Source organism: Camelus dromedarius, chromosome 23, assembly GCF_036321535.1.
Source record: "Camelus dromedarius isolate mCamDro1 chromosome 23, mCamDro1.pat, whole genome shotgun sequence".
NCBI lineage: Eukaryota > Metazoa > Chordata > Mammalia > Artiodactyla > Camelidae > Camelus > Camelus dromedarius.
In genome coordinates, this window is record NC_087458.1 from 16,142,729 (window position 1) to 16,165,466 (window position 22,738).

Consider the following 22,738-nt stretch of genomic DNA (forward strand, 5'->3'; position numbering starts at 1 on the left):
GACCTAGCTCTGGAAGTCATATAGCATCGCTTCTGTCATAGTCTACACCCACCCAGATTCAAGCGGGAGGGAATGTGGACTCTTCCCTTTGATAGTGGTCAAGCCAGAGTCACACTGGAAGAAGAGCACGTGGGCTGGAAATGTTCTAGCAGCCATTTTTGAAACAAAACAAAACAATTTAAAGACTCTCTGTGATTCGTGGAAACAGAGGCCCGTAGATAGCTGATAAATTAATAATGTGGTGAGTTTAGCATTTACATGATTCTGTATATTTGCAATGCAGCAAGCATAAATATTTAAGCGCAATGCACTTAAAATGTAGCAGGGTAGAAAAGCATCTCCTTGGTTCTGTGGCCCCTAGGGGTGAGTCTTCCCTCTTGTTTCTATCCAAATACTAAAGAAAATACAAATGTCATCCCCTTCCCTCCAATTTATCATGTATGGACATCGAAAGCCCTTTAAAAAGGTGGTGGCCTCCAATAACACGCTAAGTTTAGGTGTAGATGTGTTCCCTTCCATCCTGGCTGAGCGCTGTCAGCTATAATTTCAGCATAGCTGCTGGTCACAGAGCCTTTGATGGTGTAATCTGTGGACCTAAAAAGTGAAGAGTGGGAGATACATGAAGTTACAAGAAAGCAACATAGAAGGTGCATTTAAAATAAAATTTTATGATCCTCAAAGCTGTATTCACCCTTATTTGTGGCAGAGTCTTCTTTTCAATAATTTCCAGTATACGTCCTTCTGCGTAGCACTCCAATGCCTCATAAAATGCTTCCCATTGGGTCTGACGTGGAGGACTCTGAATTGTTTCATGTTTATGGGGAGAATGTGAGAGTTTTAAAAATTAATTCCCAAACCTCATTTTAGTCATTGGTTTAACCCTTGCCCCCCTCCCCACCCATCCAACTCTTTTTGTGGGTTGCTTGGTTAAACAGCAAACATTGGCTAATTGCAATTTCAGACCCTTCCTTCTCATATAATAATGTCAGTAATATTAAGAGTAATACCTGGCATTTGTATTGTGCTTGGAAGTTTGCAGTACATTTTCACATTATCTCAACAACTGAGAGACTCACACGGAATTGTCCTGAACGCTGCTCTCATTTAAACACTGGTTACTGTGTTCTTGGCTTGTGGCCACGGTCTCCCCTCCCTGCCTTCCAGGCCATCCTGCACTTGCTGTCAGCACCACCTTCCTAAAGTCCTACTTGGATGTGTCACCCCTCTGCTCAAAACCCTTCAATGACTCACTGTTGGCAACGTAAATATAAAGGCCAAATTCCTTAGCCTGCCATTTAAACTTTCCAAGGTTGAGTCAACAGACTATTCCAGTCTAATTGCCCATTTATTCTTTTACATAAAACTTATGCTCCAACCAATCCCCTATTATCCTTTCCACATCATAGTTTTGGCTCTTATTATAGTTCTTTTCATGTGGAACCATCGTCTTTCATCTTTTCCTGTTAAACATTTACGTAACTTTTAACGTCCAGCCCCAAATCCATCTTCTCCATGGGGCTTTCTCTGATGACCAGATAGCTCTTCCTCTCTTTAGCCTCCTATACCATGTTGTTTGCGTGACCCCGACTTCTGATGAAAACAACTGGTTACCTTAAAATGTCTCTACTTTTCCTTATTACGTTATATAGGTTTATGTCTTAGATAAGGATCCTAGATGCTTCAACAGGTAGAGCCCTGAATCTCAGTATTTGCTATAATAAGACATCAGTTTTCACTCATGTGACACTGCCGTGTGGCTTCCCTGTTGGAAGAAGCCATGTGGCGGCTCTGCTATTTTAAATACAATCTCGCCAGTTTCCTGAGGCCAGTGCCTGGGGCTGTTACTGAGCAGGGATGCTGTACACCCTGCAAGGTGCAGACCGTCCCATGCAGAGACGCACTGTCCTACCCCCAAAGCCAGTGTTGGCTCCCTTGAGAAACAATGTGTCACACCAAACTAGAACAGGGCTGCCTTCCTTACGTCCATCCTGGGCTTTCTTCATGAGACCTGTGACTCGTGTGTTTCTGCCTCTCCTTGACCAAACTCTAGCCCTTTCTCTCTGAGCTCTTTCTCAGCAAGGCCTCAACCTTGGTCTATAAAGCTTTAAACAAAACACTAACATGGTTTCTAACAGCTCAAGAACACATCCCTAGGATGGCTAGTCCCCCTTAAAGCTTTTGCCTAAGAAAACTCAAGGCTGCCAAGAGAGTTGACTGTTCCAGCCAACACCTGAAGGTAGAGTCTGTGTCCCAGCCTCTGTGGGATGTAGGAGCTTAACTTCAATAAGCACCAGTTAGCAAACCTGGATGGGATTCACACGGATCAACCTCGCCTTCCATTTTTTTTTTTTTTTTGGTGCAATTTTTCACTTCCCTGACTCTACTGAGCCCCTGCTCATCCCCTCCCTCCTTATTCCCTTATTTTCCCATTAAAATGCCCAGTCACCTCTGTACAAATCAAAGTTAAGTTTGCGCTGGACTCTCTTCCCTATCGCAATAGTATATAACTGATTCAAATTTGTCCCTTGACTAGTCCTTGCTTTTAACTCTCTTTGGCACCTATCAGTGCTCCCGAGACTGTCTTGGCATTTTTGGCAGCATTTACCAGGTGATTAAAACGCAAAGGTTTCCTGGGGGAGGGTATAGCTCAGGGGCAGAGAGCATACTTGGCATGCATGGGGTCCTGGGTTCAATCCCCAGTACCCTCTCTAAAAAAATAAATAAACCTACCAAAAAAAAGCCCCCACAAAAAACTGCGTAGGTTTCCCCCCCACATCAACTGCTACTAAGCCAAATTTGCACATCCTGTATCTGTGTGGTCAACTTAAAAAAAAATCTACTGGCAGGAACTTAGTCTTATCTCTTATAAGAGAAGTCTGTTGAATTCTAGCCTGTCGAATTATTTTGGGGTGAAATCCTGCCATATAATGCATTATCAATCCTCCCCAGTCTATCCTGTATACGATTTGATCAGTGTGTCTCAAAGTTTTCCTCCTATGTATTAACAGAAAATATTCAACAGGGCACAGATGAGCTCTGAGATTTGTAACTACCAGAAACCACTTTCTTGGATAAGAGGTGATTTCTTCATTAATTCTCAGTTAACTAGAAAATCGAATTAAACCTTCCAGTCCCTGACCTTTCTTATTAACTGTAAAGTTCACAGCATTGTTGTTAAAGGTTTGAAGAAGTCTTGTTGGACTGTTCCCAATTTGGGGCATACATAATACACGCCAAGTGCTGCTTCTGGGGCTTTGACCTTGCAGATGGACCACAACCAACCATCAGGCATATGAAATTAGCTTGAAGCTATTTTTCCTGAGTGTCTGTTTCCAGTGGATTTGCACGTTCCTCTCTAGCCCATCCTGGTGGAGGCACATACATCATGGTGATAGTTCGCATCTCCAGGAGATTTCAGTGCATGGACTTAAAATTGCTTTCTCTCCCTCAACGGTCCTGGTTTTAGTGCTCAGATGTCTCTGTAGGGGATTGAGGAGCCCAGAGAAAATCACACTGTTTATGTTTCTCTGCCTGTGCAGTACGTCCACCTCCTCCAGTTACTCACCAGGGGAGGACATGGGGGAGGGACACGAGATTCAGGTGGGAGGGGGACATCACCGGAGGACAACTGGAAAGGTTTGCTGGAAGTAGGAGAAAGTGCTGGTCACACTGACTTTGACCTGGATGGGGTGGGAGAGCCGGTGCCAGCCTCCTGTTTTCTGTCCCTCGGAGTGTGTGTGTGTGTGTGTGTGGTCTGCCTCCTTAAATCAGAGCCTAGGAGCTGAAACAGTTCAGAGCCAACCGTGCGACCCAGAACTCTGCACGATCCCCCACCCTCACAGCCTTGCAGGATTAGGCCCAGAAGCCCGCAATTCTTCATCTCTGGCCCACCGACTGTGAACGAACACCCGCTAGCTGTCCTTGCCTCTTTACCGCATCAACTTCGCGGGTTGACACTAGGTGGCAGCAAAGCGCCGATTCACCAACCTCTCTGCGTCCCTGCTGCCTTCTGACGCAGAACTTAAAAAAAAAAAAAAGTGATACTGCAGGCTTTCCTTTTAGAGAAAGAGCCACCCATGCAAAACTAGCAGTTTTAAAGAGAGCCATGGCAGTAACTGAAAAGTCGTCAGGATGAAAGCTGCCTTCTGAACAGGAGAGGCAAACAACCAAAACAAAAAAACCAACGGAAACCCCTAAACCAAGTCATCACATATGAAACCCCTCTGCGAATACAATGCAGTCTTGCTCCTGCTGCTCCAGGGCTGACAACTGGATGGCAGGTGTGCAAGGAGATAGAGTTTGTGGTTTTCAGAGGCCCTTTCTCCGGGCAGCTTGACGGTTAAAACGTGAAGTTTTCCTGAACGTTGCTGGCTCAGCATGTTTTCCTGACGGCCAGCTTCTGATCCATGCCTGCAGGGTCTGCGGCATCAGGGTCTTGTAGATAATATATGAGTCCCAGGCAGATGTCAGGATGGGGCTTTCTAATTGACAAGGATGAGCTCAGGAGGAAGATGCTGTCTACTTTGAAGGCAGAGCCTTCAGGGAATAGATGATTCAGCCCATCACATGACACAACTTTGCTGCAAGTTGCATCCCAGAGGAAGAAAAAGGACAAATAGGGAGAGAGGAGGCAGTGAAAACAAGAGCATCCTGCTAGTGTCCAGAACACCTGAGTCCTATCTCCCAAAGGCCAAATGGTTCTTAGAATTCAGTAAACCCACCCCCATCATCCCTGCCTCCCACTCCCACCCTCATGAGCTGTTAATTCAACAGAATTTTTCTTGGAGTGCTGTCAAAGTCCTTTAAGAAGTCAGCCTGTTTCAGCTGAGACTGTTACACTTGCAAAAGCAATCTTCTTGCTGAAGACGGGTTTTTTAGCTTGTTTGAAAGCTATTCATGTGGCTCCAGAGATGGCAGGCAAACTCCAAAAGGCCACGGAGAAGCCAGAATCAGAGCAAGGGGTGTAACCCTCAGATACCTCTTCTTTTTCTCTTTCACCATTGTCTAAGTAGCCCTGAATTTTAGTGGCCGTTGAGAGCTGTCAGTTTCCAGAGAGTGAGAAACCGACCTTGCCCATGGCCTGCTGAGAGGTGCACAGTGCTCACGGGGGTGGGGGTGGGGGCAGCAGTTCAGAGAACCCAAGAATAGGGAACAGGACAAGGATCCGCAGAAGCCAGGCCACAGGAGTGAGCCCTTGGGGGAAGAAGACACTTACTCAATTCCATCATTAACATATTCAAATGCACATATTTCCCCTGAAGGCAGAGCTGTAGGAAACTGCACTGGCTTGCCAGGCCAGGTCTGGGCAGGCTGGTGTGAGTGCCCCTCAGTAAGAGTCACTTGGAAGCCCTGGTCACTACAGAACTCCTGGATCCCCACCAGACAGCATGTCCAAACGGGGACTGACTGTTGCCCATTTGAAGCCATCGCTTCTTAGTGATTTTCAGGGGATAAGGGCTTGGGCTCCCTCCACACTCCACAATGTAGTCTATGCAGGTACTTGGGGCCGGGCCCAGATCCACACGCCTGAGGAACTAGTACCCAAGGCCCACTCAAGGGGTCTGTAGTGTGCACGTGTGTGCAGTGTGGTTCAAGGGAGCCTGAGATCCGGAACAGGGTGAGGTTCCAGAGGGTCTTGGTCTTGGTATCTGGTTCTGACAGCAACCAGGTTTCTGCCTTATACTGAACCCTAGCTCACTCATTGGAGAACACTCCTCCTTAGGCAGAGCTGGAGGGAAGCTGCTGCCTGGCCAGCTAGCCAGCTTATCCCCCCCGTACTAGAAACCTGGGAGCCCTGTAGGGTTGTTGGGGAGACCTGGGTTCCACCAGGCAGCGAGTCCAAATGGGGACTATCTGTTGTCCATTTCTGGCTGCCGCCTCAGAGTGACTTGCGGGGCATGTGCATCTTTCATCCTGGAGGCTATGAAAGTACTGGGGCCTGGTGATAGCACCACAGACAGACCCGGGGAGCCCTGGCTGCCAAAGGCTTGCTGAAAGGGTGCGTACTGCACATGCGCATTCAGCAAGGGTCAAGGTAGCCAGCGATCTGGCACAGGGCAAGGGTTCGAAGACATCCCGTCAAAGGTGTGAGTTCTTGGGGGAAACAAGGCATCTGCCTAATACCAATCGATAAGCTACTCAAGGGTGCATATTTCCCTCAAGGCAGAGGGAAAAAACCTTGACTGCCTGGCCTGGGCGGGACCTGGCGGCTGGCTGGGGTATACTCCGCTAAGACACTCCTGGGAGCCCTGGTTGCTGGGGTAGCCTCGGGTCACATCATGATGCATCAACTACAAATGAGGTCAGACTGTTGCCAATTTGCAGCTGACACCTCTGAGGGATTTGCTAGGGAGGGGCTCCTTCCGCCCTGGAGAAAGGCAGGCTTTGGGGCATGCGTCTAGCACTGACCTGGAAGAACCAGGCTGCCCAAGGCCTTCTGAAGGGATGTGTACTGCGCATGTGCCTGCAGCTCCGGTCGGGGGAGCCAGGGATCTGGAACAGGGTATGAGTCAGGGTAAGTGTTGAGAAAAGCCACGTCTTAGGGGTGGACTCTTGGGTGAATAAGGCATCTACCTAATTCCAATTCCTCAGACACTGAAGCCCAAGCCTTGGTTGGGCGGCTTAAACTGTTCCGAGTTTACCACAGTTAGGTCCTGGGTACACATTCATGATGATAATGGATGGAGATGCTGTAGACCATGGTAAGATAAATTAAAACTCAAATGAAAATTGAGCGGTATGTTGGTTAATTTGCCACTATATTTTCCCTCACAGTCTCCTCTGTTTCCTGATTTTTAAACATAGTTTTAATTTTTTCCCCGGAATATCAAACTTAGCATGCTTATTGTAGAAAAAAAAGGGAATCTTATTTATGAAAAACCATACAGATGCTCTCATAGTTCAAAAGACACAGTGGAAATGACCGGGGAGACTGGAAAAAAAGAGGAGATTGAGCACAAACCATTGTGGCGTGTTTTTCATTTTGGGGGCTCTGAGCAAATTGCTGGGCGCTGCTAAGGACCAAACTCTTCTTCCACCCCCAATTCTCCCTTTGCTGGATGTTGTAAAACCATGTGAGGGGTGCAAAAGGCACCACCGTACTGGGGGCAGGGCAGACCTGGTTTGAAACTCTGGCTCTCTGTTGCTGTGGTGAGCGGTTTGGCATAATTTGTAAAGCTTGCGGAGCCTTTGCCTCCTCTTCTAGAGAGTGGGGGATAATAATGCCTGATCGGCAGGGCTATTGTGAGGTCAAAGGGAGATGATGCTTCATATGCCTGGCACTCTGCAGGGAGTGGCTCTGAAACAAGCAAGTGGACTCCATCTCCTGTCTAATATCAGAGTAGGCGTCAGGATGTTACACAGTTGCCTGGTCCTGGGATCTGTTGGGAGACTCACTGCCCTCCCTCCATCAGAACTCCTAGTGCGTGGGCTGGAGTTGTGGCTCCTCCTCTCCGTGTGAGGCTCACATCTATGCAGTCACTTCGTTACCTGTCCTCCCAGCAGCACAAAGGCTGAGTTGGGAAGAATTCCCTTCCCCCTTCCGTGCTCTTCTCCTGGGCTCCAAGATTTGTACTTACTCTTTCCTCTGGACATGGCACCCTCCATTTGAACTAAGCCTGGCTATTGCCTGTTTAAAAATGTGATTTTTGCATGTGTTTTAGGGAGAAGAAGGCATCTGAGAGCCACAGGAGATCCACCCAGCTCCCTAAGCCCACGAGATACCTGACCTCAGTGCCCTCTGCCCTGGCACATTGCTCCCTCTCCGTGATGTGTCAAACAGGGGCCGCTCCTTTTTGTGACCTTCTGGAGGGGAAGAAGAGATCTGTTAAACTCTTGCAGAACTAGCCTAGGAGGGTAAGGTGACCATGTTAGAAAAACAGTAATTGTATTTTCAGAAATAGCATGAGAATCCAGGGGCGAGGTAGATACTCAACATCCATTTTTATTGAGAGATGAAGTCAAGTAATTTTAAGTTTCAAGAAGAAGGAATCTAACTTGGGTGGTTCTGTCTAAGTGATGCTTACGATGTCTGCCACGGGGGCAGCCCCAACCCTTGCACAGGCGGTTTAACCCTCCAAGAGTCATACAAAATGACTTTAAAAATGATCATTGAAATTTAATCCCAAAGAGCTTTACTAACCCTTGTCTTTATAGGCAGTGTAGTTTTCTTTCTGTAAAAAGCACTTCTGGGGTTGGATATAGCTCAGAGGTAGAGCGCAAGCTTAGTGTGCATGAGGTCCCGGGTTCAATCCCCAGCACCTCCATTAAATCAATCAATCAATCAATAAACCTAATTACCTACCCATCTCCACTTCTGAAGTGGCAAAGAAAATACAACAGGATTAGAGAAAATTTATTAAAATTACAAAAACAGCTTTCAGTCCTCTCACTTTGCTTAACTATTCTTATTTTTCCATAGTATCCTCCTTATGCATACACATATCGATTTAATTGCAATCAACTTGAATATTATTTGGAAATGTAGAAGGTTTCGTTTTACACTGTGCAATCTTCCCCGTATTCTAATAGACTTTCATTATAATTTTGATTTCTATGTAATATTCCATCTTGCTCATGTATCAAAATTTATTAAATCATTATCAGAGTGTTGGATGCATTTGGCTTTTCAACAGATTTTTCTTTGTGCATAATATCTACCTGGGACTGTGCAGGGCTGGCATTTTTCTGTTGCCATAAACAGCTTTCGGCCTAGATGCTTTTTCATTCTCTTTGTTTCCTTAGGGTAGCTTCTGTGGAGTGGGACGACTGGGCTGAAAGTTGTGAAATTTTTCTGACCCTTGTTTTGCATTAATGATCTAAAATGTCCGTACCAGTGTATCTTGTGACAAGCAACAAACGAGCACACTAATTTTGCCCTATGCTGACCAGCATTAAGTATTACCATTTTTTGGACTGTTTTTCCGAAGGCATCATTTCCGACAGCAGAAGTCTAAAATGGTCTGGAGAAAGCAGGGTTTACTGCTAAGTCTCCTGTTTCCAGGCTATGCTTACATAACGACAGTGAGGTCTTAAACAGGTAATTATGCTGCCTTTTATTTTTTTTTTTTACTGCAGACTATGTCTTGTTTTTTTTCTCTTGAGAGGAAATGTTCAGCCATTGACTCAGATTCATATCATCCCTTTGCTTTGACACCTCCAACAAGTTCCTTGAGACAGACCATATGAAGGGAGAGGTGAGCTGGTGGTAGGTTTGGGGGTGGTGAGGTGAACTTGCCCAGTGACTCAAAACAGAGCATCACCAAGTCAGGGAGAAGCCAAGTCTGGCACCTGGTGTGGGGGCTTCTGCTGCGGGTCCTCCCACTCAGGTTGCTGCCTGCAGGAGGCGCCTTGAAAGAAAAGGCAAAAATCTTGTTTTCAGTACCTAGAAAAAAAGCACTGTAGGTTGGGCAAGCTTCTCAAAATTGCTGAGCTTGATAGAAAAGGCTTTTAAAATCTTGTTTGGATCCAGAAATCCTCACTCTTCAGAGCAGCTGATTCAAGAGTAAAAAAAATTAATCTTCTCTTATGATGCTCTTATTACATTTATTCATGCATATTTATCCCCCCCCCACACTGTATTTCATAAAGGGTCTGATGCAAGTTGTCTTTTCTCCAGAGGGAGAATGGAAAACTTAAAAAAAGAGTCCGGCCCCTCTCAACCCAGGCCAGGCAGCGGTGAGCTCCGCGACGAAAAATGCAGATATGACTTCAGAGTTTTTGCAGAAAACAATGGGAAATCACAGAGAGCTTCGGGCAAATAAGCAAGCTATTGACACAGATCATATTAAAAAACCCATTTCTGAAAGAGGCTCAAGACAGGCACACCTCATTTTAGTGTGCTTAGCTTTACCGTGCTTCACAAATGTTGCAGTTTTTTGCAGGTTGAAGGTTTGTGGCAACTCTGCGTTGTCAGATGATGGTTAGCATTTTTTAGCCATAAGATATTTTTAAATTGAGGTATGCAGATTGTTTTTAAGACAGAGTGCTATTGTGCACTTAGTAGACTTCAATATAGCATAAGCATAATTTTTATATGCAGCGGAAAAACCAAAAAATTTGTGTGACTACCTTATGGTGGTGATCTGGAACTAAACTTTCAGTATCTACGAGGTATGCCTGTATTTTGAAATGGGTACAGTGATAAGTTCGTACAGGAAGGAAATACGAGATGACCACCATTCTCCTTTTCAAAAAAGGGCAATTAATTTGCAAGCTCAGGGAACGCTGTGGGTATAGTGTATTGCCATGTCTGCTGGCATTTAGGAAAGCATGTTCTGTGCTGTGCCGTTGGAGAAGACTGTAGAATATTTGACTGGATGTACCCAGACTTGCTGGAACAAATAGCACCACTTTGCAGCCTGTGAGATGGTCTCTGGTTGAGGCAGAGGACTCTGTCCTTGACCTTGGCTTTGTCCTGTTCAAGAACATGACTTGACTGAGGGAAGAAGTATTTTGTAATCTAGCAGATGAGACAAAGCTCAGAGGAACCAAGTAACAGTGACGGCAGGACAGAGATTTGAACATAATTTTCACAACCTGGAATTAGGCTGAAACTGCAACTAACATGATGAAGCTAAAAACTTCGTAGATTTAAAAAAAGCAGTTGTTCAAATATAGAACAAGAAACGTTCCTGGGAAAAGATCTGGGAGTAATGAGATACAGCAGCCAAAGAGATGATGGGAATTCAGAGACACGCAGGCTCTTGGTAAGTGTGAAGACATGTGCCTGTGGACTCCGGTCCAGCGCATCCAGGCCTGCGGTCCACTGCGGACTGACCATCTGAGGAAGAGACTGAGGGTCAGCAGTGCAGGCAGGGCAGGTCCCCACGAGGGTTAGGAGGCTTGAGAGCAAAAAACCCCACAAAAATAGGGGTGTTGTAAGAAAGAGTGGAGAAGTGTAAAGGGGGACATGAGAGTTACTTTTAAGTCTTGAAAGACATTTCATGTAGAAGTGGGACTGATAGTTGTTGGTGGCATCCTGGGCCAGAGCTGTTTCTCCAAACCTGCTCTAATCCAGTCTTCACCCTCTCAGTTCCCAGCAACTCCATTCGATGAGGCCTCCCCGCGCGCTGACAAAAATACCAGCCCATCATCTTTGTAACCCCGTACTCCTCTCCTGGCTGTGTTTTTCTTCACAGCATGAATTAGCAACTGAACGCTGATATTTACGTGTTTCTGGGCAGTTTCTGAGAGGCAGTAAGACCTTGTGTATGATGCTGTGTGGTAGAGTCTGACTGCCTGGTTCAGATCCTGGTCCTTGATTCTTTCTAAGCATCTTACTTCAGGCATGCTTGTTAACCTTTCTAAACTCCGTCTCCTCACCTACAAATTGAGGGATAATAATTGTACCTGCTCCGCAGGGTAATTGCAAGCATAAAATCTTCCTGCAAAGAGCTTAGGAGCATGCCTGCATAAGCACCCAGTAACTGTCTTCTGTTCTTGTTTTTTTTTGTTTGTTTGTTTGTTTTTGTTTTTTTATTATTACCACGTTAAAATGCAAACCTCCAACGCAAAACCTTCCTTTTAAGCAGAAACTCTGCTTCGTTTCAATCCTCTGACAAAGTAGTTGCTCTCTAAAAATTTGATGAGCCAATAGGTTTAATAGGTAGAAGTTTCAAGCAGCCGGACGGTACTTTGTTATAAGTGGGAACTTGCCCCAAATCAAAGCTCTTCAAAATCAGAAAGTCTGTCTGGGAGATAATGGATCCAGGCACGTGAGATGCTGAGAGAGGGGCTGGTGGCCCTTGGTTTGGGGGTGGGGTACAGAGCATCTCTGCTTCGGGTGGGATGGTGGACCTTCAAGGTGCTCTGTAGATTCTGAATGGAGAAGTGACCTGATGAAGGCACAAAAGTCATCATGACTTTGTTGCCAGGTAAGGTTTGTTTGGGTGGAAATAACAGAAAAAAGACTCTGGGCTTATAGCTCGTCGGGAAGCCGGAGAAGTAGGCTTGGTAAACAGGCAGGAACCAGGTTGGCGCTGGTGGGTCATGAGATGGGGAGCACATTGCTTTAGTCACAATTCTAAAGGTTCACTGGCTTCTGTAACATGGATGGGGTGGACTCTCTCCTATGAAGACCCACAATGTAGGTAATTCTCCCAAGTAAGAAGTGGGTTGGTTGCTGGGCAGTGTGGCAAATGTCCCCTGTCCCCACCCGCTGAATGTCCACCTTCCCACTGAGCTCTAAGTGTTGGGGGGACAGTCTTGTCCTGCAGGCCCAGATGATGCTGTCAATTTGAGCTCAGTTTCCAGTCAGCAGCCTCTCCTTTGCTATTTCTTCTTCTCCCAGTCATCTTGCTTGGCGATGTGCAGCGTGTCTCTTCACGGGCCACAGGTGAGGGCTGGCATGAGGTGACTGGGTCCTCTTTGTGGCCTTAATGGTCTAATAACACTAACAGCTGTCCTAGAGTATTAACAAACATGACTGCTACCGTGTCTGAGAATGCACCAGATGCCAAGCACTGGGCCAGGCCACTGATACGCGATGCGGTATTTCTTTTAATCCTCACATGCTTGAGGAAGTTAATGTTTTTTTCCGTCTCATAAGTGGGGAAACTGAGCTCCGTAAACATAAGGTGACTTTCTTAAGGTCGCAGAGTGAGGAAGTGTGGAGCTTGGATTTGTAAGCCTTTGTCGGACTCTGGAGTCTGCACTCTCTTCTCTCATCATGTGGGTGGAAAACCAAAGGGGAAGGCATCTTCCACGCTTATCTCTGCAGAACTCCCAGAGCAGGTCTTTGGACTGGAGCTTGGTCTTCTCTAGCTGACTTCATTAAACAAACATGTTTACTTTTACAGTAGAGGAACTCCGAAACAGTGAAACCAGCATAACCCTGGCCTCTGACCCCGCCACGCAGGTGCACTCAGGTCACAGTGGGCGTGTCTGAACCGCCCTGGTGAAGGAGCAACAGGAGGGCTGGAGGCTCTCAAGTCTCTTCCCGGCCACAGCCTTTCTTCCTCCCCCCCAGGAAGAGCCTGCAGCGTCGGGCCCGCTCCCTTTCACTGTCTTGCCTTGTCTCCATTTTTCTCTCCTCTCCTCTCCTGTCTTTTCCTCTTTCTGCTTCTTCTCTTTTTTCCTTTTGTTGTCTTTTTTCTTCAAGCTTAAGAATATTCCTTTTCTTCCCCACTTTTGCCCAGATCCCTGAAGAAAATTTCCCTCATTGACTAACTTTTTTTTCGTCTCTTCCTTTTTCCCTTTTAATTTGCTTAGTTGATTTGTGGACCAAAAAAAAAAAAAAAAAAAAAAAAAAAAGAAATCTTATTATTGATAAATGCACGAATATTGCCACTAATAGATCTGGGTAAAGGAAATGAAAGTTCTAGATCTAAAGGGACAACGAGACAACTGGGACAGTCAGGATCTACAGTCCTGGAAGGCAGTTTGGAACATCCATGCAAGTCTTCAGACTCCTCCTTACCCACCTTTAAGAGACCTGTTTTATTTGCAAGCACAGGAACTCCATGAGCGAAAATGTCCAGTGGTGGGCGGTGAGCTAAGACCTGGAAGGCAGAAAAATAAACAAGAAAAGTTCATGCCCTCAGAGAACTCTCAGTCTAACTTTAATGATGATTTAAAGCCACTTTTTGGTATTCGGTATTCATTTCTTGCATCACAGTCACCACCTCTGCCCAAGTGGTTTCCCTTTTTTTTGCGAAGGTGTGCCATTTCAGATAGTCTTGGGGTGGGAGTTAAGTTTTTGTAGGTGGTTTTGGAACCTAGTCATCTTTTACAAAAAATAATTCTATCGGGAAATGCCTTTTGAGTTCACGAAAACTGACTTAGAAACAAACGGGGCACAATCCCTTCATAGGTTGGGGAGGTCTACCCGAATTTTATTGGAGCAATTCTCTAAGTCACTAGACTTACTTGTGGGCAACAGAAGCCTGTATCTGGCACCATCTGGTGTCTGGGCGAAAGGAAGTGCGGTTCTCAGCATTTATTCTAAGACTTGACCTTATCATGCCACTGAGAAAATCCCAAGCTGGAAATGGCACCAGAGACACAGATACAGGTTGCTAAATGGTCCTGTTATTTCCACCAGCCATTCACTTTGATCTTTAGGTTTTAGCTTTCTGCCTGTCCTCCTGTCATGGCCCTCCTCTGCCCCTTTCCTGGCTCCTGTCACTTCATCTGTCCGGGATACTTTCCAGTGAACCACTCTGTCCATAAAAGTCAGGTGGCAGTCTGGGAATGGATGGAGCTGTGGAGGGCTCGGGGAGCAGGGCCACTGGGAATCCTGGTTCTCCACGGACAGCAGAGGGAAGATGCAAGGTGGAATGAGATAAGGGCTGTGAAAGTGCTCTGCTGATTGTGAGGTTATGATGATTATTATTACACAAGCTTGTGCAAAAGAAGAAGGAGGTGACGGCTTGATTCTTCTATTCCTGGAAGACTCATGGGAAGAGCAGCAACACTGTGTACTTTAGAAGAGACAGAGGGTCCATTTTTGGTAAAAATTAGTCATGAAAAGTAGACTGGGTCCACAAAGCCCGGGGGGGACTTACATCAGGTAAAAGACTCAAAGGGAGGTGGGGCAGTTTGAGGGATGCTCTTCTTGTGCATTTCCTTTCAGATCTGATTTTTTTGGGTAACACCAGTGATGGGGCCAAGGATTTATGGGTGTGGGTCAGGAGATAATAAAGGAGAGTTAAGAACGTGTAGCTCACTTAGTGGAAGGAGACTCAGATCCAGGGAGGTGACTGGGTGGTTACTTGTGAGACTATCAGCCAACTCTGAGGCACCCCAGTTTTTTAAAACACCATCGTGGTTGATAAACCAGAGCTCCTTCAGTATTATCGCTGGCACCTAGCATCATTCCCTGAGCACCCATGATCACTTGGAAGATGTACGATTCACGCAGCAAGTCACTTATTCAACCAGTGTTCACTAAATACTAGTCTTTGGCTAACAGATGTGAGGCAGAATGAGAAGAAAGTGTCAAAAGAAAGAAGACAGGGCCTCTTCCGAGAGAAGCCCGTGTTCCTAATGAGAAGAAAATAGTACTATGTAGCAATTAACAACAGCAAATATAAGACAATAAGTAATGCAGCGTGAAACCGTGTACAGAGACGTTGAATGTTGGTGAAGAAGGCCAAGGCTGTCCTGGGTTGGGATGACTGGGCAAAGCTGCATGAAGTAGCTTGGTTCTTGAAAAGCAGGAAGGTGTCAGGTTTGCAGAGAGGAAGGAAAGCATGTTGGGGGAAAGGATAACCAGCTAGGAAGGAAATGGACCTGGCTAACTGGTAAAGGGAAGAGTTTGAACTGAATGAGAAGCTGGGAGTTAGACAGGAGAGCACACAGCCCTCTTAGCCAGGGAAGTGTTGATTCTTGGTCCTAAAGGCAGTGGGGGAGCCACTGAAGATGTCTGGCAGGAGGAACGACGTGGCTTGAAGCAAGCCATAGTTAATATTTGAATAGACTCAGGTATTTTTAGAGTTGGAAGAATCCTTGGAGAGCATAGAAGTCAAGCCCCTCACTTTACAGGTGAGGAAACGGAGGCCCAGAGAGGCAGGAAGGCTGTCCAGCAAGTCAGTGGGATGGCCAGGTATCTGATCCCACCCAGTAGTCCAGGGGTCCTTCCCTCCAAGTTTCAGGCTGCAGTTTTGAAGATGAGGTTCAAGACTGCTCATTGTTGCCACCTCTTGGTCAGCCAGGCTCAGCCTATGCCCCTTGTCCATCTGGGATTTGGATAATCTTGGAAGAGACGAACTTTCTTCTTGGCACTGACAGCTGTGTTCAAACAATGAGTATTGGGAGGTTGGAAATATGGCTGATGACTGATTGATCAGACAGCTTGGACATTTGTTCTTTCATCAGATATTTATTAAACATCTACTTGGTAAGAAGCACCATGTGACATGCTGAGGAGACGACTGGGTTTTTTAAGCTAGTGGAAAACAAGCAATTAGAATCTAGCCTAGGAAGTGCCAGGCAGGAGGTAAAAACTCGGGAGTCGTGTGTGTGCGCACAGGGAGAGGCCACTAGCCCAGTGCTGGTGGTGGGGGGAGCAGGGTGATGGGCAGTTAGGTCAAGAGCTAGCGAAGGGGAAAACCTTCCAGGCAGAAGAAAAGCTCAAATAAAGGAAGGGGTGGGGAGGGGACAGAGATAGAGATGGGGGCGGGTGGAGGTACACACAGGGTCTTTACTAGGCTCAGTGTCTGAAGCACTGCCTGCTGGCTTGGGGGTGTGGAGGGTGAGACAGGAGAGGTCAGTGGAGCAGACAGTGAAGATATTTTGAGACCATTTAAAGAACTTGGATTTTAAAAACCACTTTTTTATATGTTTGTTAATGGAGGTACTGGGGATTGAACCCAGGACCTCATGCACGCTAAGCCTATGCGCTACCACTGAGCTACACCCTCTCCATAGGAACTTGGATTTTAAATGGTGGGTAGTGGGGAGCCATTCATCTGTTCAGTAGGAACTTAGGGAAGACTTACTCTGTGTAGATATTGTTCTGTGCCTAATATTAACCTCAGTCATGCTTCCAGGCAATTCTCAAGAGACAGATATTATTGTTATCCCCATTTTACAGGTGAGGAAACCAAAGGCCCAGGGAAGGTAGGTCACTTGCTCAAGGTCACCCAGGTAGTAATGGGAGAGTCAGGATCTGAGACCAGGCAGTCCAGCTTTGGGGCACACGATCTTAACCACTGTGCTCCGTGGCCTCATTTAAGGGTTTGAAGCAGAGACGTGACATGGCCAGAGAAAAGCCTGAGAACGGCCACTCTGCCTGCAGTGCGGAAAGACCTGTTGGTGAGGAAATGGGCCTGAGATGCGGCTTTCCGAGTGAGAGGGTAGTTGCTGCGGGCGGCCGCCCAGAAGTGCTGTCCCTGAACCCGGGGGTCGCAGCTGCCTCCTCCGAGGTGTGGACAGTAGCATCTCCTGACGGTTTCATGACTGTTACCTTGTGAAGTGCTGGAATAGACACACGTTTGTGGGTGTGGAGGGGAGAGCAACAGAGATGACTGAGGAAACAGAGGAAGGGAGATGGTAGTCAGAATTAGCTGTCTGAGCCGAGTGCCTCCCAGAGGGCTTCCCTGGAAAGTCAGGGTAGGAGTCAGGTGGACGGAAAGCAGGTCCCACTCTGCCCAGCTCAGCCCTGCGTTGGGTCCACACAAAGGCTGTGTATCGTCGTCTGCATTTTAGTTCCGGGCTGGCCCCTCACTGGCTGATGGGCTTCTGGGGCAGAGCCTCTCAGGAGAGTAACTCAGGCAGCCGGTGGGCTGGGAGAAGGCAGGAGCTCCTCCCACCTGGCCTGACCTGCCAGGATCCAGCCTTGCCTTTTCATCTGCAGGGCGTCCCTCTTTGCTGCTGTGGGAAGGGAAGATGGAGAAAAATGGCTGAATGAGTCTGACCCAGGAGGATGCTGCTGTGCTGCGACCTTCACAGCCCCAATTCCCTAACACCTGGCACAGCACTTAGCTGTGATCATGCTCAGCAAGCATTGATGAATGGATGGATGAATGCTTGCCATGCATATCAGAAAGTCCGGCAAAGTCCAATTTATAGCTGGGGATATTGAAGCCACCAGAGACTGACAGCTATGAGGGGTCAAGGATGTATCTGGAGTTTTGCATTTTGGAAACCCAGACTGGGGAAGGGTTGGGTGAACATCCTTCCTGCTCTGGAGGGGGACTGTTGCTTCTGAGGCAGACCACTCCCCTCCTTAGAAACCTCTGAGAGACTCATCCTTTAGAAACAGAGAGAAGTGACCTGTTATTTGGGGGTTAAAAGCTCGTTTTGCAAGAACACCCAGCATAGCTGCTGAGTTACGGTGGGGAGGGTGGAGGCTGTCCTGGCTCCCTCCCTGCTGCAGGCTGACTCACTCCCCTCTGCGGCAGACAGATTGCGTCTTGCGTGGGAGCTGCTATGCAGAGCTCAAAGCTGTTCTCTGAGTGTTACAGGAATTACAACCTGCTGAAGGGAACAATTGTTCTAAATATGTTCTTTTAATGATACTTCATTTTTATGAGCATTTCATTAATGCGCTCTTGAGAGGAAACAGCAGGTCCCACTGTCTTCAGAAAATCATTTGCTTTTCTCCTTGGGGGCAATTGGTCTATTGGCTCTGAATTCTAAATCCCGCCGTGTCAGGTCAGGCCTGACTTTTAGTGCCTCTGTGCCTGGCATAAGTCCTGGGCTAAAATCCCTTTCGTAAGGCTGCTGCCTTAGGATCCGACTCTCTGGGTGTTTTCCCCCCCAGCAGATGGCATCACCCAGGGATCTGATGATTTAGCAAGACCCTGAAGAGGCATTATTGGCTTATTATCATCAAAATCTGTCAGAGCAGAGCTGATAGCTGTCAAGGTCTCTAAGGCAACAGGAAGGAGCAGATACTGTGTGCATGATTTCTCCAGGTACCAAGGCTGAAAGTTCACCTCCCCAGGATGGGACCTGGCTGGCAGGGGCCCTCACTGCTTGTGAGCACACCCCTTAACCCTGGATGATGGTTTTTGGTTCTGTTCTATGGGAGACGTGGCAAGAGGGAGATTTCTAACCCCTCTTTGCAAAGCTCCGGGAGTGTCTGGTGGCCCCTTTGATAAGGCAGGTGTCGTTCTTGTCAATTTCCGTTGCGTGAACACGAATGAGAGAGGGCCCTCAGAACAGCAAGACCTATTGTGAATGTTATCAGGAGTCAGGCTGCATGGAATGCCCAACTGGCTTGTTAATCCAGCGCAATTTAACACCAGCCCTTTGCTAGGTGCCTGCTGGGGGCCTGCGGCAGGAAAGTGAAAGATAGGTGTAGCTTCTAGGAGCTCACAGACTAGCAAATGGTTCCCAAAGAATTTGAAAAACAAGTGCCAAGCGCTCAGCTTCCTCGTATATGAAACAGAGGTCATAAAAACCTAATGGTGATGTTGGGAGGGTTTAAAGGAATAATGCCTATAGAGAAAGCACTGTGTACTTTGCCTGGCACGTAGTACGTGCACATTATTTGTTGAAGGAATAAATGAATAAAGATGAATAAAGGGGACACAGGGGAGCAAGCATGCATATTGTGCAGGTAACTATGAAGTCTAAGTTAGCATTTTAAGTTAGCATTTTCCAGGTAGGGAGAAGTGGTAGAGGTTAGTTTGGGAACGGGCTGGCCTATTAGCCAAGTTAGGCAGCATGAAGGCTGGAGGCTGACGGTCAGAATTGGTCACCGAGGGAGTGCTAAGCTGGGCTGGAGACACAAAGTCAAAGGGTCATCAGAACAAGGAGTCCTCAGGTGACTATTGGCATCCAGGGTTTAGTGTCAGTGAGGATCAGAGAGGCAGGGCAGGGTGAGGGGAGTGTGGACAGAACGGGTGAATGCATTTGGAGGCATGAGGCCCCGCCCGCCGGGATATCCCCTCTGTTGGAGATGCGTTTGCATAGGTGGGCCTCGTCTTTGAAAGGCACTGGAGGTAGAGGCTCCCTCCTGAAGCGCTTCCACTTCCCTCTGACCTCTACTTGTTCTGAGTGCAGAGTTAGTGTTAAATTAATGCATGTTGAATTGAATGCTGCTTCCCTTTCCACTGCTGCCCCTGGTTCTTAGCAGAGCGTAATTATTCAGCCCGTGGCCCCCAGGGCCAGGCTGCCTAGGTTTACTCCTGCTTCTGCCCCTTGCTAGGTGTGTAGCCTTGCTGGACAATCTCTCTTGGCCTTAATTTTCTCGTCTGTTGAAGGTGAATTAATACCTCCCAGAGATGCTATGAGGATGAGGTGAGTTAGTATAAGTAAAATGCCAAAACAGTGCCCAACACATTCTAAATTCTCCATAAATTTTAGGCATCATTATTACCACTTTCACCATTGAAATAAAGATCTGTGTGAATCTAGTGGATAACCAAGTCAGAGAGTCCTGATTTGGAAGAAGGACCTTTGGATCTAATCCTACATGGCTGCATCCTAATGACCAGGGCCTGGCACATAGCAGGTGCTCAGCAAATATGTATTGCTTTGAATTGTGCAGACTGGAATTGCTGGGGCAGAGTGGGGATGGGCCCAGGGTCTTTCCAGCAGTTGCCTGACTTTAGAAAGGTGAAGGTCTTCAGGAATGGGACTGGGACTGGGACGAAGGCACAGCTGGGATCCTTGAGCAAAAGATTTGGGAACTGACCAGAAATGAGAAGTAGGGGAGGCAAGGGAGAGAGGGGAGTGAGAATGACTCTGACTGTGGCCAGCTCCATCCTTGGATGGCAGAAATTCGGGTTTGGGTCTGTGCTCAGCTTTTGACTTTGGGTAGGATGGGATTTGCCGGCGGGAGCAAGGAGGCACTGTCCGTATTTCTCATCATCTGGTGTCTTATCTGTAAAATGAAGTCGTGTGTTTCTTTGTGAGAACCCAGTAAGACTGCATCCGTGAGGGTGCTCAATCAGCTAAAAATGCCATGGAAACATTATGACTAGTATAATTGTCTATCTCACTGAAACTTTGATTCTCAAGCAAGCCCTCAACTCTTCCACCTCAGGGATATTTGCATTTTCAGAGACAGTCTAGGAAAAAGTCAAAGGAATGAGTGGTGAATGCTGGAATACCACCTCTATGCAAGAAAGCCCTCTTGTCTCGAGCAAGGAGCTCTGCAAGCCGAGCTGGAAGAGGCAGGTGGAGAGGGTGTCTTAACATGAGTGGCTATAAAATGCTTCCAATTTCCATTACTTCTTTGAATTTCCATGGCGCTTTTCTTTCTTTCTTTCTTTCTTTCTTTCTTTCTTTCTTTCTTTCTTTCTTTCTTTCTTTCTTTCTTTCTTTCTTTCTTTTCTTTTCTTTTCTTTTCTTTTCTTTTCTTTTCTTTTCTTTTCTTTTCTTTTCTTTTCTTTTCTTTTCTTTTCTTTTCTTTTCTTTTCTAAACCCCTGTAAGTTGTAAAGTGTCACAGAGGGTCAGAATGAGAACTCTCTCTGGTGAGGCTGAGTAAAGGTGAGAGCAGGAGTCAGTGGAGGGGGATGTGGAGCACACGGCAGGTCAAGTCTGGGTCTGACTGTGAGTGAGGGTGATACTCGGGAGAAGGGAGAGTAGGCTCTGATTTCTTGGGTTGTTGAGCCCTTTCTTTCCTTGGAAAGATGCCAGGAAGGTGATGGGCCCTGAAGAAACAGACTTTGATACAAATGTTTCTGACATTTAGCCACACAGACCTTCGTCCAGACATGGTGAAGTGCACATAACTCTTGGAGGTGCTTTCACCCAAAAGAGGAAAAGTGAACCTTTTGGGAAGTGACATAGACTCACTTTTTAAAAAAAACTGATGAGAGATACACAGCATAAAACAATTACTCCTGAATATAAATCAATAATCTGTTCCCAGAGAGTAAAATTCCTCTCGCTTTCATACAAATGTCATAAATAAATTGAAAGTGTTATAACGTGGAAATAATGAATCCACATCGTACTTTATGGGGAAATGTTTTTTCATTTCTTCTCTAGGGCACATAAACCTATTTTTTTCAATATTGATCAAAAGACAATTCTTTTGGATTTTCTATACAGATGATCATGTTCTCTGTGAACAAAGGCAGCTTTAATTCTTCCTTCTAGATTTGCTTACCCTTTATTTCCTTTTCTTGTTTTCTTGCATGAGCTGGGACTTCCAGCACAATGTTGAAAAGGAGTGGTGAGAAGGGACAGCCTTACCTTGTTCCTGATCTTAGTGGGAAAGTTTCAAGTTTCTCACCACTAAGTATGATTTTAGCTGTAGATTTTTACGTAGGTATTCTTGAGAAAATTTCTTCTGTTTCTGGTTTACTATCTTGATTTTTTATCATGAGTGGGTGCTAGATTCTGTCAGATACTTTTCCTACATTTATTGATATCATTGTGAGATTTTTCTTTTTTTAGCCTGTTGTGATGGATTAAATTAATTGATTTTCAAATGTTGAACCAGCCTTGCATACCTGGGATATATCCCACTTGGCCATGGTGCATAATTCTTTTTATACATAGTGGCTTTGATTTGCTACTATTTTGTTGAGGATTTTTTTGCATCTATATTCATGAGAGATATTAGCTTATAGTTTTCTTTGCTTGTAATGTCTTTGTCCAGTTTTCATATTAGGGTAATACTGTCCTCATCAAATAGAAATATCCCTGCTTCTATCCTCTGAAAGAGATAGTAGAGAATTGGTATAATTTTTTTCTTTAAATGTTTGGTGGAATTCATCAATGAACCTATCTGGGCCTGGTGCTTTCCATTTTTGAAGGTTATGGATTATTAATTAAATTTCTTTAATAGATACCAACACATGTGTAGAAATGAGGATACAGATGCAAATGGTACTTCACTCACAATTTTCGGTTGGGGAGGGCATCTTGAACCCAAATAGTGCTTGTCTTTGGGTACAGACATGGCAGAATGAGGGAAAGGCCTGCCGAGGGGGCTCTTTTAGCAGGAGGAAGTGCTTCTCAACCTTCTCCAGTTTATGCTAGATAGTAATGGCTGTAATTATACTATGCATAGAGAATCATAGTAATTGGGCGGCACACTGGGGTTCACTGTGGGGACCGCTGCTTACATGAGGGGTGTAAGTCTGCAACTTAGACTCCCAGTCCCAGCCTAGTGACCCTGGAGACTTCAAGGGCATATCTTCTGGCACACCAGTGACCCATTTGCAGCATGCTGCAGAAAGCTCTGGCTTGAGGAACCAACTTGTCTTGCTCGTGGGAGAGAGAATCAAGTTTTGCAAGCATCATTGAAGAATGATGCCTCGGAGCCAGAGACCAGGGTCAATTTTGAGTGCAGCATTCATCCTGCAGGAGTCTTTCTAGCTCAAGGACCAC